Source organism: Pinus tabuliformis, chromosome J, assembly GCF_031772625.1.
Source record: "Pinus tabuliformis cultivar Carrire ecotype Pingquan chromosome J, CPIR1, whole genome shotgun sequence".
Lineage (NCBI taxonomy): Eukaryota > Viridiplantae > Streptophyta > Pinopsida > Pinales > Pinaceae > Pinus > Pinus tabuliformis.
Window position 1 is genome coordinate 705,218,753 of NC_142295.1, and position 11,365 is coordinate 705,230,117.

The following is an 11,365-nucleotide window of genomic DNA, read 5'->3' on the forward strand; positions in this document are numbered from 1 at the left end:
TCTAGTCACTTCTGGGTGGAAGAAGAGAGTCTGAGGGTCAAGACACACTGGCACTGGAATGGGAGAAATTCTGATTTTTTCTTAACTCAGAGACCAGCACTACTGCCTAACTGACAACTAGCACTGATCGGCATGACCGACACGACTGGCTAGACTACAACTAGCGTTGATGGGCTTATCAGCACGACTGGCCAAGCTACAATTAGCGCTGATCGAGTGATTCAAAGAAAAAATAAAAAAGAACTTCACACAAGGCCAGAATTAACACATCAGAAGTTGGGATAAACTAGACAAGCACATAAGCCAAGCTAATGAAGCTTTCCAGTCAGGGAGAACACGGGCAAAACGAGCTAAGAGGCAGAAATTAGAAGGGCAAGACACATTGGCTATGATCTAGGGTAAACCCTGATCTTCACCTACAGGAATCAACGCGACTGCCTAACTAACAACACACACCAAAAGGGGGTCGACACAACTGTTTTTTAGAAACTCACGTTGATCGATGCGACTGTCAGAAAAATAAATGCGTTGATCAAGGATTCAAGAAAAAAATTAAAAATTTTCAAAGGCTCAGACCAGACTTTCCACTGTAAATTTCAGGCTCAAAGCAGGAAACCAGGAAAAGCAGGCAGGACTAAAGGGAAATTGTGATACTCGAAAAGTTCACACAAAACCATGAAAATACAAGCAATCAAACAAAAGGATTGGATCCCCAGTATGGTCACCAATTTGTGGTGCAGGTAAATTCTAAGTGTGGACACAAACAATTCCTCTAGCCTGAGAAAGCGGGTCTAGCCACAAACAAACAATCTATGGAAGATCTCCTTAAGCTAGAACCAAATAAGAGGGCTTACCTCTTAGTACGCTATTTTGCTTGGTGACAATCTTCCTTCCTTGCTCCAGCTATCTTCCGTTTTCTTCCTTCGAACACCTGAAACAAGTAAACAACAACAAACAACAACCATGATAACATACAAATTGCATTCAACCTACTTAACAGGTCAAGAAACATTAAGCCATAAATATGTGAGATGATAGTACATGTATGAAATCAATTGATAGTTGCATCTATATTAGTTCAAGAAGAGATTACAGTCAATGTCTTGATTTTGTTGTTCTCCTCCGACATATCCGGGTTCCCACACACTTCTGCTAACATCTCATGGATAGCCTCAACAATGGTAGTCTCAAGGCTCTTCCCAGTCTTCACACCAAACCAAACTCACAATTATCCCTTAAACATAAACTAGAAAGCTACAAACTATGGGTAGCTTTCTGCTACTCCAAAATCAAAACTTCATCCAGAACTTAATTAGGACTAGAAGCTAGCTTGTGCTTGGGAAAAGAGAGGTTTATATAGCTTGGATGGAGGGGAGATGGTTCCTCTTCTCATAGGAGAAGGCCTTTTCTCTTGGATTAGTTCCATCCTAATAGGAGAAAGGATCCCAAACTGACCTCCTCGACTCCATCTGGCCTAACCATTTACCAGACTTCCGTTACGAAGCTTCTAGAGCTGGAAGCTTCAGCTCCATATTTAAAAACTTTCCAAAAGAGGATCAGCATGACTAAGAAAGGGCTTAGTCGGTCTGATCGGTGCTAGGGACAGTTGTAATCCCTACATATCAACACGAGGAGCACACGAGTCATTAGCACCGGTCTTTTAAACTAGGATAAACAAAAGATTTTTGGGAAATGATGCAAAAGGGAATTGTTATGCTCATGAAGAGGGACACAATGGGGGTTTCTTCATGATAGGAAAGCATGTCGGGTACACTATAGAGGTCCTCCAGGATCGTAGATGGGGAGTACAGGGACAGTGACAAAATGTTGTGTAACACCCTCCTGCACACAGAAGTGACTCAAGTACAAAGGAAAATCAGGCATGATAGAAATATCAAGGACAAACTGTTTCAAGAAGGTGACCGGGCCTTGTTGTATGACTCCCGATACAAAGATTTCAAAGGCAAGTTAATGACCAGATGGTTGGGACCATATGTGATAGAAAAGTTCCATGACAATGGCGTTTTTCAGATAAGAACCATCGATGCAGAAGGTATCCCTTTGCTTGTCAATGGGTACAGGTTAAAGGTCTACAAGAAGCCCTTATCAAAGTAGGAATTCATCAGTAGCATCAACAAGGCAGTGATGGTGATTGGAGAAGTCTCAACTTCCACCTCACCAAGTTCTTAGAAAAAAAAGGAAAAAAAGAAAAATAAAGGGACCTAGGTGAAAACCTCCATGAGGCACCTGAGTCCAACTTTTGGGTTGAAAACCTCTTGAGGCAGCCCAAGAGTATTAAGAGAGAGAGAGAGAGAGAGAGAGAGATAAAAATAAAATATCTCGAGGTGAAAGCCTCTTTTGAGGCACCCAAGGCAAGCAACAAGGATGAAAACCTCTTTCGAGGCAACCTACTTGTCTTTTCAAAAAAAGAGAAAAAAAAAAGAAGAAGAAAAAATGAAAAAAGAGAAAAACATACAAAAGAATAACAATTCTGTTTTGCAAGTTTGTAAGAGGATGGTGTGCAGAAGATACAGAGGACCATAGGCCCTACCACAAGCCATGTTTTCCTTCATCCATCTCATCTCCTCCATACTCCCCATGTTCTTCCATCCATACTCCACTCCATATGCCAATTCCAAGCAACTTTGTGTTTTCTACAAGATTCCCTGTGATACTACAGGAGTTTCCGGTAGGTTTTATAGGAGGCCTTAAAAAAGTTTAGGAAGGGTAGTCCAGTGAAAAAGTGGTGACACAAGCTTGTTTTGGGTTATAAAAAAGCCATTGACCTCACCATACCCTAGGCAACACCCTCCATGACCATGTCACCACTGCATCCATCAAATAAATCAAATAAAAAAAAAACAATCAAACAAACAAACAAACAAACAAACAAAACAATAAAACAATAAAACAAAACAAAAAAACAAAAAACAAAAAAGCATGCCACAATAGCATGCCTCATCTTCCACTCATTCCAATGCCCATTCAACCTCAGAAGCAAAGAAGAGATGAAAAAGGTTAAGAAAAAGGCAACTACAAGACATCCTGTAGGAATTCATGTAGCAACTTATTCCATTAAAAAACCACAGTAACACCAATGCACATTCAACACAAGGATCACAGTGATGAGGAAGCTCCTCCAGAGCTCAACAACAATAAAGCTAGCACCTGTACATCATCAAGGGAGAAACTCATCAACAAAATAAAAAGAGAAAAAAACAAAGTTGAAGAATATGCAACAGCCAAAGAACAATGAATTAGTACCATCCTCCAACATGCATCAGTGAGGCAAAGGACCAACATGTATGTCATCTCACCAATACTCTCTCATAGGTACGAATATAATTAAATTGTAGGAATGAAGTGGGAAGTTTATTTTATAAGTGCAGGTGGCCAATTAACTTGGTCACCCTCGGTGAGATAACGAGAAGAAAAAGGGTTAGTCAACTCCACATGTGGCAAGGTCACATCAAAAATAGGGGAATGAATCAAAAAGTGGTTAAGTTAAAGAGAATGAAGTGGGAGATGATTACGAGGCAGGGTGATGTGATGAACCGGTAGTGGGACCAATGGTTCGAAAGTAGGTATTTGTACTCGGTCATCCAGCACACCACCCAACAAAATCATTAACAAATGGCAATAATCATTGACTCCCATGCGAAGTATTAGTATTTCGAAAAACTGAAGGCAGAGGCAACTTCAAGGAGTCATTAAAAACAAGGTTTCTCTCAGCATCCCTATAGTAGCAACCTATAGGAAATAGTCAGCATCTACAAAAACCTAGAGCACCTACAAGAAAATACATGAAGGCTACAGGATACAGAGGGAATTACCAAACAGAGTTGCAAGAGGACATGGAGAAGCATCGATACAAGAGTTCTCATCACCAAAGCATAGGAAAACAAGGTAGGTTCCATACCTTCTGCGTTTTTCATCTAAAATGAAGAAATCCTCCTTTCTTCTGAGTATTTTCTATATGCATATAGAGAGTTCTGTGAAGGTTAATGAAGGATAAAGGTTGGAACCTCATCACCTACCAGAACTCTTAAACTAGAGCCACCGAAACCTCACTCAAACAAGAATTGCCATAAATTATGACAGGGGGTTTCAACAAAAGAGAGCCCACCCTGCTGTGGTAGAGATCTTTACAGGGCATCAATGGATGGGGTTCTTTGAGCTACTAAGGGGATACAATGATGATGTAGCTAGAGAGTTTGCAATGTCACTCATAACTCTGACCAGAGAAAGTGCCATTGTTGTAGTATAGGGTTTGTTAGTAACAATTACCCCTGAGGTTATTAGCAAAATAACTACACTACCCCTAGGGTTGCAATGGAGAAAATAGGGCAATACTAACAACACTCTTGCAAAGAAAAGTTTTCTCTTGGAAGGAGAAGAACCAATAGAAAAATGGGGTTAGAAGGGAAAGCATTCCATATCCCTGGAATGAGGTGAGTTACCACATCATCAAGTATATTTCCTGTGAAGGTAGATATGGTGTAGTGTATTGTTATAGACATATTTGGGCACTGCAACCCCAAACTCATATGTCCATAAACCAAGGGCTCTTTAGACCCTAAAAGTGTTGTTTCATACCCTAAAGGATCATGGTCAACTGATTACGTCATTTTCCAGAAGTTCCACCTGAAAAACTACTCAGAATTGGCCAAAACTGGACCATACTGACTGCTCCATGGTCAAGGTGCAATGCATACTAGCTGCCACAATAGCCAAGTGTGATGCATAATGAAATGGCCTTCTGTAGGGTGCGATGAGTGAGAATAGACAAATGGCAGAGATAGTTTTCTAAGTGGATGATCATGGAATATTCCAGAAACTTCTCGTGTGACACTTGCCTCTCTAAATTCACCTAGGGATGCGTAAGAGATCAATGAAATCGCCAAGTGGAACCAAGAACTATCAATGGAATGACACTAATCAAAAACCCAGAGCTGACTCACAGCCTTGCAAGACATCTATAAATGGATCCCTCATCTGAGAGATCTGGGGGCTAGAATTTTGTAATTTGTAAGGAAGTGTTGTTGGTTTATCTGTGAGAAGAGACATTGTATTGTTGGGTGATCTTGCTTTTCATGAGGTGAAGAGGGCTTCTATGCTAGGAGGATGACGCTGGATCAGACAGCTGGGTTGTAATCCTCTCTTCTACTATTATTAAAGTTCTTTGAGTTTTCCTCCATATAATCGTGTATTTGTGAATCTCATTGTTTATGAATGCAATTGTATGGTCAACGTGTTTCTAATTCTGCATTGTTTATGATGTTTTAGATAGAGATGCTTTGATGGTTTTCTATTACTTTGATTCTATAGGTACTCTTTGAAGCGGGACAAGTAGGAGAGGAGTGGCAAATTCTATCAAGGGAAAGAGAAATCAAGCAAGGATCAAAGCGGAAGATCCAGGTTGGTCCTCTTTTCCTCCCTCTTATCTATTACACTTAAAGGAAATCTCGAATTGGTTTGATTGTTTGTTTCCAAGATAGCTACCCGTCTTAGTGGGACTAGCAGTTCGAATCGACACTAGCTTTCCTTGAAACAAAATGGCGACTCCTCTGTGGAATGAATAGTTTGTTTATTGTTTGCTTTATAAACTATAGATGGAGCCTGAAGTTAGCCAGCTAGCCTTCGAAACACCTTTGCTATGAAATTGCGAAGTAGATGAATGCTGCTTCAGTCAATCTCCGAGTTGGTTTATGAACTAAACATCTGACTTAAAAGCATTCTAAGTGCCCTTGCGGTGGCTCAATAACCTCATAAGATCATACCCCTATACTTTGTTTTACTGTCCATCATAACTCATCCTAAATCATTGAACTTAGCTACAAATTTTGAGAAAAAACCAAAATTAGTTTCGCTCCTTGGTCCATCACACTATCTGTAACTGGGCAGCCTGTATGCATCGCACCTCTCATGTGTTGTAGGTGAGATGCATCCCTGCTTCCCTGTGTTGCAGGTGCGATGATTGAGTGATATTGTTTCTCTCTTTGAAATTTGGTTTTTTCCTCCTTGTTTTTAGCTCTATTCAGTAGTTTTGCTGTTCATGATTAGTATCTTCTTGCTGAAACCTTCTTCCTTCACATATTTCAGCCTCCATTAGTTAGGAATTGTAAATGTTTTTGTGTATTTCTGAATCATTTATAGTCTTCCTTTGTCGAAAGTAGCTTAATCGAACTGTTGTTTTTGATGCAAGTGTCGTAATTGTCATTTTGAATCAAAAGAAGAGTGTCGTAAAGTCTTCCTCTTCTAAATAGTTGATTGTACTTTTGTCATTGTACTTGATTTGAGTTATTAGTACTCGAAGTGTCGAAAGCAGTTTTCAATTCGAAATTGAAAAGTGTCATCTTAGTCTTCCTTTCGTTTTGAAAAGAAATTGTTAAAAATGTCGCTTTAAAATAAAATAGTTTAGATCTGTACTTAGCTTTTCTTTTTGGCATTCACACATTAAGGAAGCGGAAAACAAATACATGCATGTGCATTTTAATTTTGACTGCATGCGGAATATGATTTAGGAAAGTGCATTTTGTGTGTGCTCTATGCTCTCTGCTGAAAGAAAAAAATCATAATCTTCTTTCCTTTGTAGCTAGGATTTTCATTGCTAAAAGAAAATAAACGACTGCTTATCATTTTAGATTGCATATTTAGGAATTTTACGTCTACATCACGCGATGAACCTTGAAAGACAAACTTCTAAGCAAGATCAACTCTAAAATAAATCTCAATGAACATAAAAACTCTTTGGAACCTAACACAACACATCTAGAAGTCTAGGCTAGAGACGTGTTCCGGCGTCATAAAACCTGGTAACTATCATTTTCATCGAAGGTTGGGTGATTCCTCCTCTTTGATATGACAAGTGCCAGTATGGACTTGTGCTCCCCGTACCGTCAAGTATATATTGGGAGACCATAATAGGCTGATATCCTTTATCCTTAGGAAGTCGTGTCTGCCGCCCTATCGATCGCAATGCACTGAACATAGCATTTGGGGATTGACTACCGTACATAAGTCCTTGGTAATTTCTCTATCATTTATCACCAAGGTGTATTTTGCAGTTTTACGATCAGTTTGGTAATCCCTCTATCTAGATTTCCAGAGTAGTCACTTTCATTCCTTTTTTACTTCTTAAAAGAAAAGATCCATCTGAGCACTTGTCACTTCAGGCTCATTAAAAATTGAAGGCGACTAGAATCACCTTTAGCTTTTTCTCGAATCTTAAAAATTGAAAAAGCAAAGTTGCGTCAAAGTGTCTTAAAATTTATTTAAATCGGAATAACTTTTTCCCCTTTAATTTTGAGTTGATCGAGTAATCCGCAATTGTGGAAGAAATTCAATCAAAACCCCGTTGTTCGCAGAGACTAGCAAGTCAACCATCTTTGACTCCAGAGATGAAACCATTCTGGGCAAAATGGTCTCGTTTAACTGAGTCCAATTCACCTTATTTATTTGAAACTTGTGTTTCAACATCGTCAGAGACTACAGTTACTCCAATTATTTCTGGTACATCTGCCTTTACAAAAAAAGTTCCGCAGTTACAAGAGGACATTAGAATTGATCCTAGTGTAACTGTAGACACTTCTATTCTTGAAACAGCCCCATCTAGGGCTGTTCCAGAAACTGAAGTTCACTTACCTGAACATCTAGAAGTTGAGTTCCAGAATTCAGAAGGTGTCACACCTCCAGTATCTGTTACTGCAGAAGCTACACTTTCTTCGGCTCCAGAAATATTTTATGGACCTGACGGTCTACCTATTCCACCTGGATTGATTGCTATAGAAGAGATAGTAGAGGATCTTCCATCCAGTACTCCATTGCATTTTGGAACTGGGATCCACTTATATCCTTCTACCACAGAAGTTAGTTCTTTTAATCATCCTTCATCGCAAGTTCCTGTCGAATCACTAGGAAATATTTTGGATAGACTAAATATGTCTAAACAACCATCAACACCTAGGATTGTGTCAAATGACACAGCTACGATGAAACTTCCTGCTGCCATTACTACAATGTTTGTTGGTATACCATCTATCCTGGCTAGTTATCAACAACAAGTCGGAGTCCCCTCAGGGACTGTTTCGACAACATGGTCTGTTCCTCTTTCTTCATCTGGAATCTCATCTAGTATTTCTTATGTTGAAACTCAACAATTTGATCCAATATGTCTTCAAAGGGTAATTTATCCTTTAAGTACTGGATTGCCACCATTTGGGGGGCAGTATGCCTTTTCATTGTTCCCGCCTAGAGAACAACCATATGAGAGTTTACAACAAAATTCAGGTCAAACTGGAATTACATCCAGCAATTGGGTACCAATATTGCCTCAACAACCAAGGGTTGTATATTCAATGCAACCAGTCAAACCTGTGTCGAATATTCCCACTACACCTGCTATTGTGACTGTATCGCAAGTAGAAGTGCTACCTGTTGTGTGTCAACCTCAAGTCTCTCAGGTTGCATTACAACAGCCTCTCGTCTCCGCGATTCAATCACAACCTCAGGTTAGTGCCTCCTTACCTGGAATGACTCAGGCTCAAACAGGTACTATCACTCTGCATCTTGGTCAACCATCCAGTATTGGACAACAGCAATCGTCCAACAACCATGGCTGGTACAATATCAACAACTTCAATTCCAGAAATCATACCAAGGACCTGAGAAACAAGGCTTTGTAAGTAACAAGCAACCACATTTCCAAAATGGTTATCAACAACCATACTATAATGGTTATGCCCATCAACCTTATCAAAGTTACCAGCATTAGATACATTATGTTGGTATGCAAAGACCTACTGCTCAAGAAATTCCATCTTATCCTGGGTATGCTTTGCCTAACCTGAATCAACAGTTTCCTTTTGTATCAACTCTAGAATTACCATATCTAAACCGGCTGACGAATGGTCCAATTGCTTACGCCCCTTGCTGGCCAACGATTCCTCATAAACTTCCCTCTGATATTCCTAAATTCAATGGAAATCCAGGTGAGGATCCATCGAATCATGTAATGGCATTCCATTTGTGGTACTCATCTAACACCCTGAATGATGATTCGATTAGGCTTCGCCTTTTTCAATGAACGCTAACTGGTCTAGAAACAAAATGGTATATTGAATTTCCTAGAGCTTCGTTTGATAACTTCAGCACCCTTGCCACTACCTTTTTAACCCATTTTCAGTTACCCATAAGGTACGAAACGGGGACAGAACTCCTTACCAAATTTAAACAAATGACATCCACTCACATATTTGATCATATTCATGAGTGGCAGCGTCGTTATTGAATGGTAAAGACGTATGTTCCTGATTAGCTTTTCGCTGAATGGTTTATAAAGTCATTATTTCCCTCTATCACAGAGGATGTGGCTAAGGGAGGAGTTATCACTGAAGAGCAAGTCATTGCTCATGCACAATATTTAGACTTGATCTATACTCAATCTAGCACACTCTACGACAAAATTCCTGACGCTCCTAGACCAGAATTTTTCATTCCTACCCCTCCTAAATCAAACAGGGACTCTCATGTCGGCGATGGCATGATCGGTACCACAAGCACGAAAACCATAAAGGCTACATCTAAAAAAGCCCATGCAGTTTCTAGTCAAAAAGCAGATGAAGAACGTCTTGACTCGAAGATTAATGCCATGTCAACCGACAAGGACAAAAATCCTAAGCAACTAGGGGGCAAGAAGAAAGGGACAAACAAAAAGAAGAAACAAGAAGATTCAACTCCTGAGAAATCTTTTGGAAACCCTACTAGACGAAAGAAACCTAATCAACCATGTTTCATATGTGATGAGGACCATTACACGAAAGATTGTCCACATCGAGCTGAGGTCACGAAGTTTTTTAAAAAGACTTCAAATACCTCAGCAGTAACTGATCCGTTTTCAAACCCAAAAACTAATATGGTTGCTAGTGATCATGCTTCCCCATCCCAAGTGCTTATGTTATCCATCTCAAAATAGCAAAATGAGGCTTTGATATCAACAAGGAATAAATATTATGGAAATCCACAGTCGTTGAACAGCAAGGCTACAGATCAACCTGGTAGTTCGACAAAAACTTCACCGAAAGTTGTTCCACCAATCATTCCTGAATTAACAATAAAGCCACCTAAGGGAGTAGTACATAAATCGACGTTTAATCCTCATGCTCATGTAGCACAAAATTATAATATAGTAGAGGATCTGGTCCAATTGCCATCCGCTATGTCGACACTTGAAGTACTGCAGAATTGCCCCTCCCAAAAGCAGGCTTTGTTATTAGCGATAGGTGGGATTGATCTAGCGGATTCCAATCTAGTGGCCTTTAATCATAAAGGATACAAACCTCAATTACCAGCCCAACTCACTTTCCTCATACAGGTAAAAGCCTTCAACAAAAATGTTCATCGAACAATCATTGATGAGGGGGCATCTACCTGTATTATGTCAATGAGTTGCTGGAAAAATTTAGGCTCTCCACCCTTGTCATGATCATCAACGAAATTAAAAGCGTTTGGTGGAAGAACATACACGCCATATGGGATATTAAATAACTTGCAAATCGAACTGGGGGGCAAGACAATAGAAATTGAAGTCGAAGTCATTCATGGAAACCTTGACTACAATATCCTACTGGGCAGGCCCTGGATTGATGCTATGGCTGTTGTTGTGTCAACATATTTTAGAAAGATTGCATTCCCCTTTCAAGGTGGAATTACAATCATTGACCAACTAACCTTCCTCCCCAATAGTTTGCAAGTTACCAGAAGCATTCCATTGATCCATGGAAGCTCTCAATCGCTTCAAAATATCGGAGTAGGTCTCCTAAAAGACCCTTCCTTAATGGGTACTTTTGCCCTTCCGCCTCCAATTAATCTAGCGGAAGTGGCCACAGTGGAAACCTGTCACACGATATCTTCTACATCAACAAAGATTAAGAAGAATTCCAAACATTTTGTTAGCATGGATCATCGCCAAGTGTTGTCACCGAGCCCTATAGAATTGTTGTAGCAATCAATATTCTGGGCATGGGCGGCAAACCCAAAACAACACTCAGCAAGTGTTTGGATAGATAGGTCTCTAGAGTATGGCACCTCTTCTGATCCTTGGTCTCATGTAAATTCTACAAACGAAGGGATCATTCAGTCAATGATGATAGGAGAGGCACCATGGGAAGATCACCGCCATCATTCCTGGCCTTAAGATAACAACGAGGATTATTCTAGCAGCCTTAATCATCCTTCAATTTTTTATTTTCTATCGAATACTATAAATATGGTGGATTCCGAGCATTAATATCTCAACCAATCGTAATGTTGTAGAGAATATACCTGTTGGCAAATATTGTTCTCCTTCAAAACTGGAAATATATTG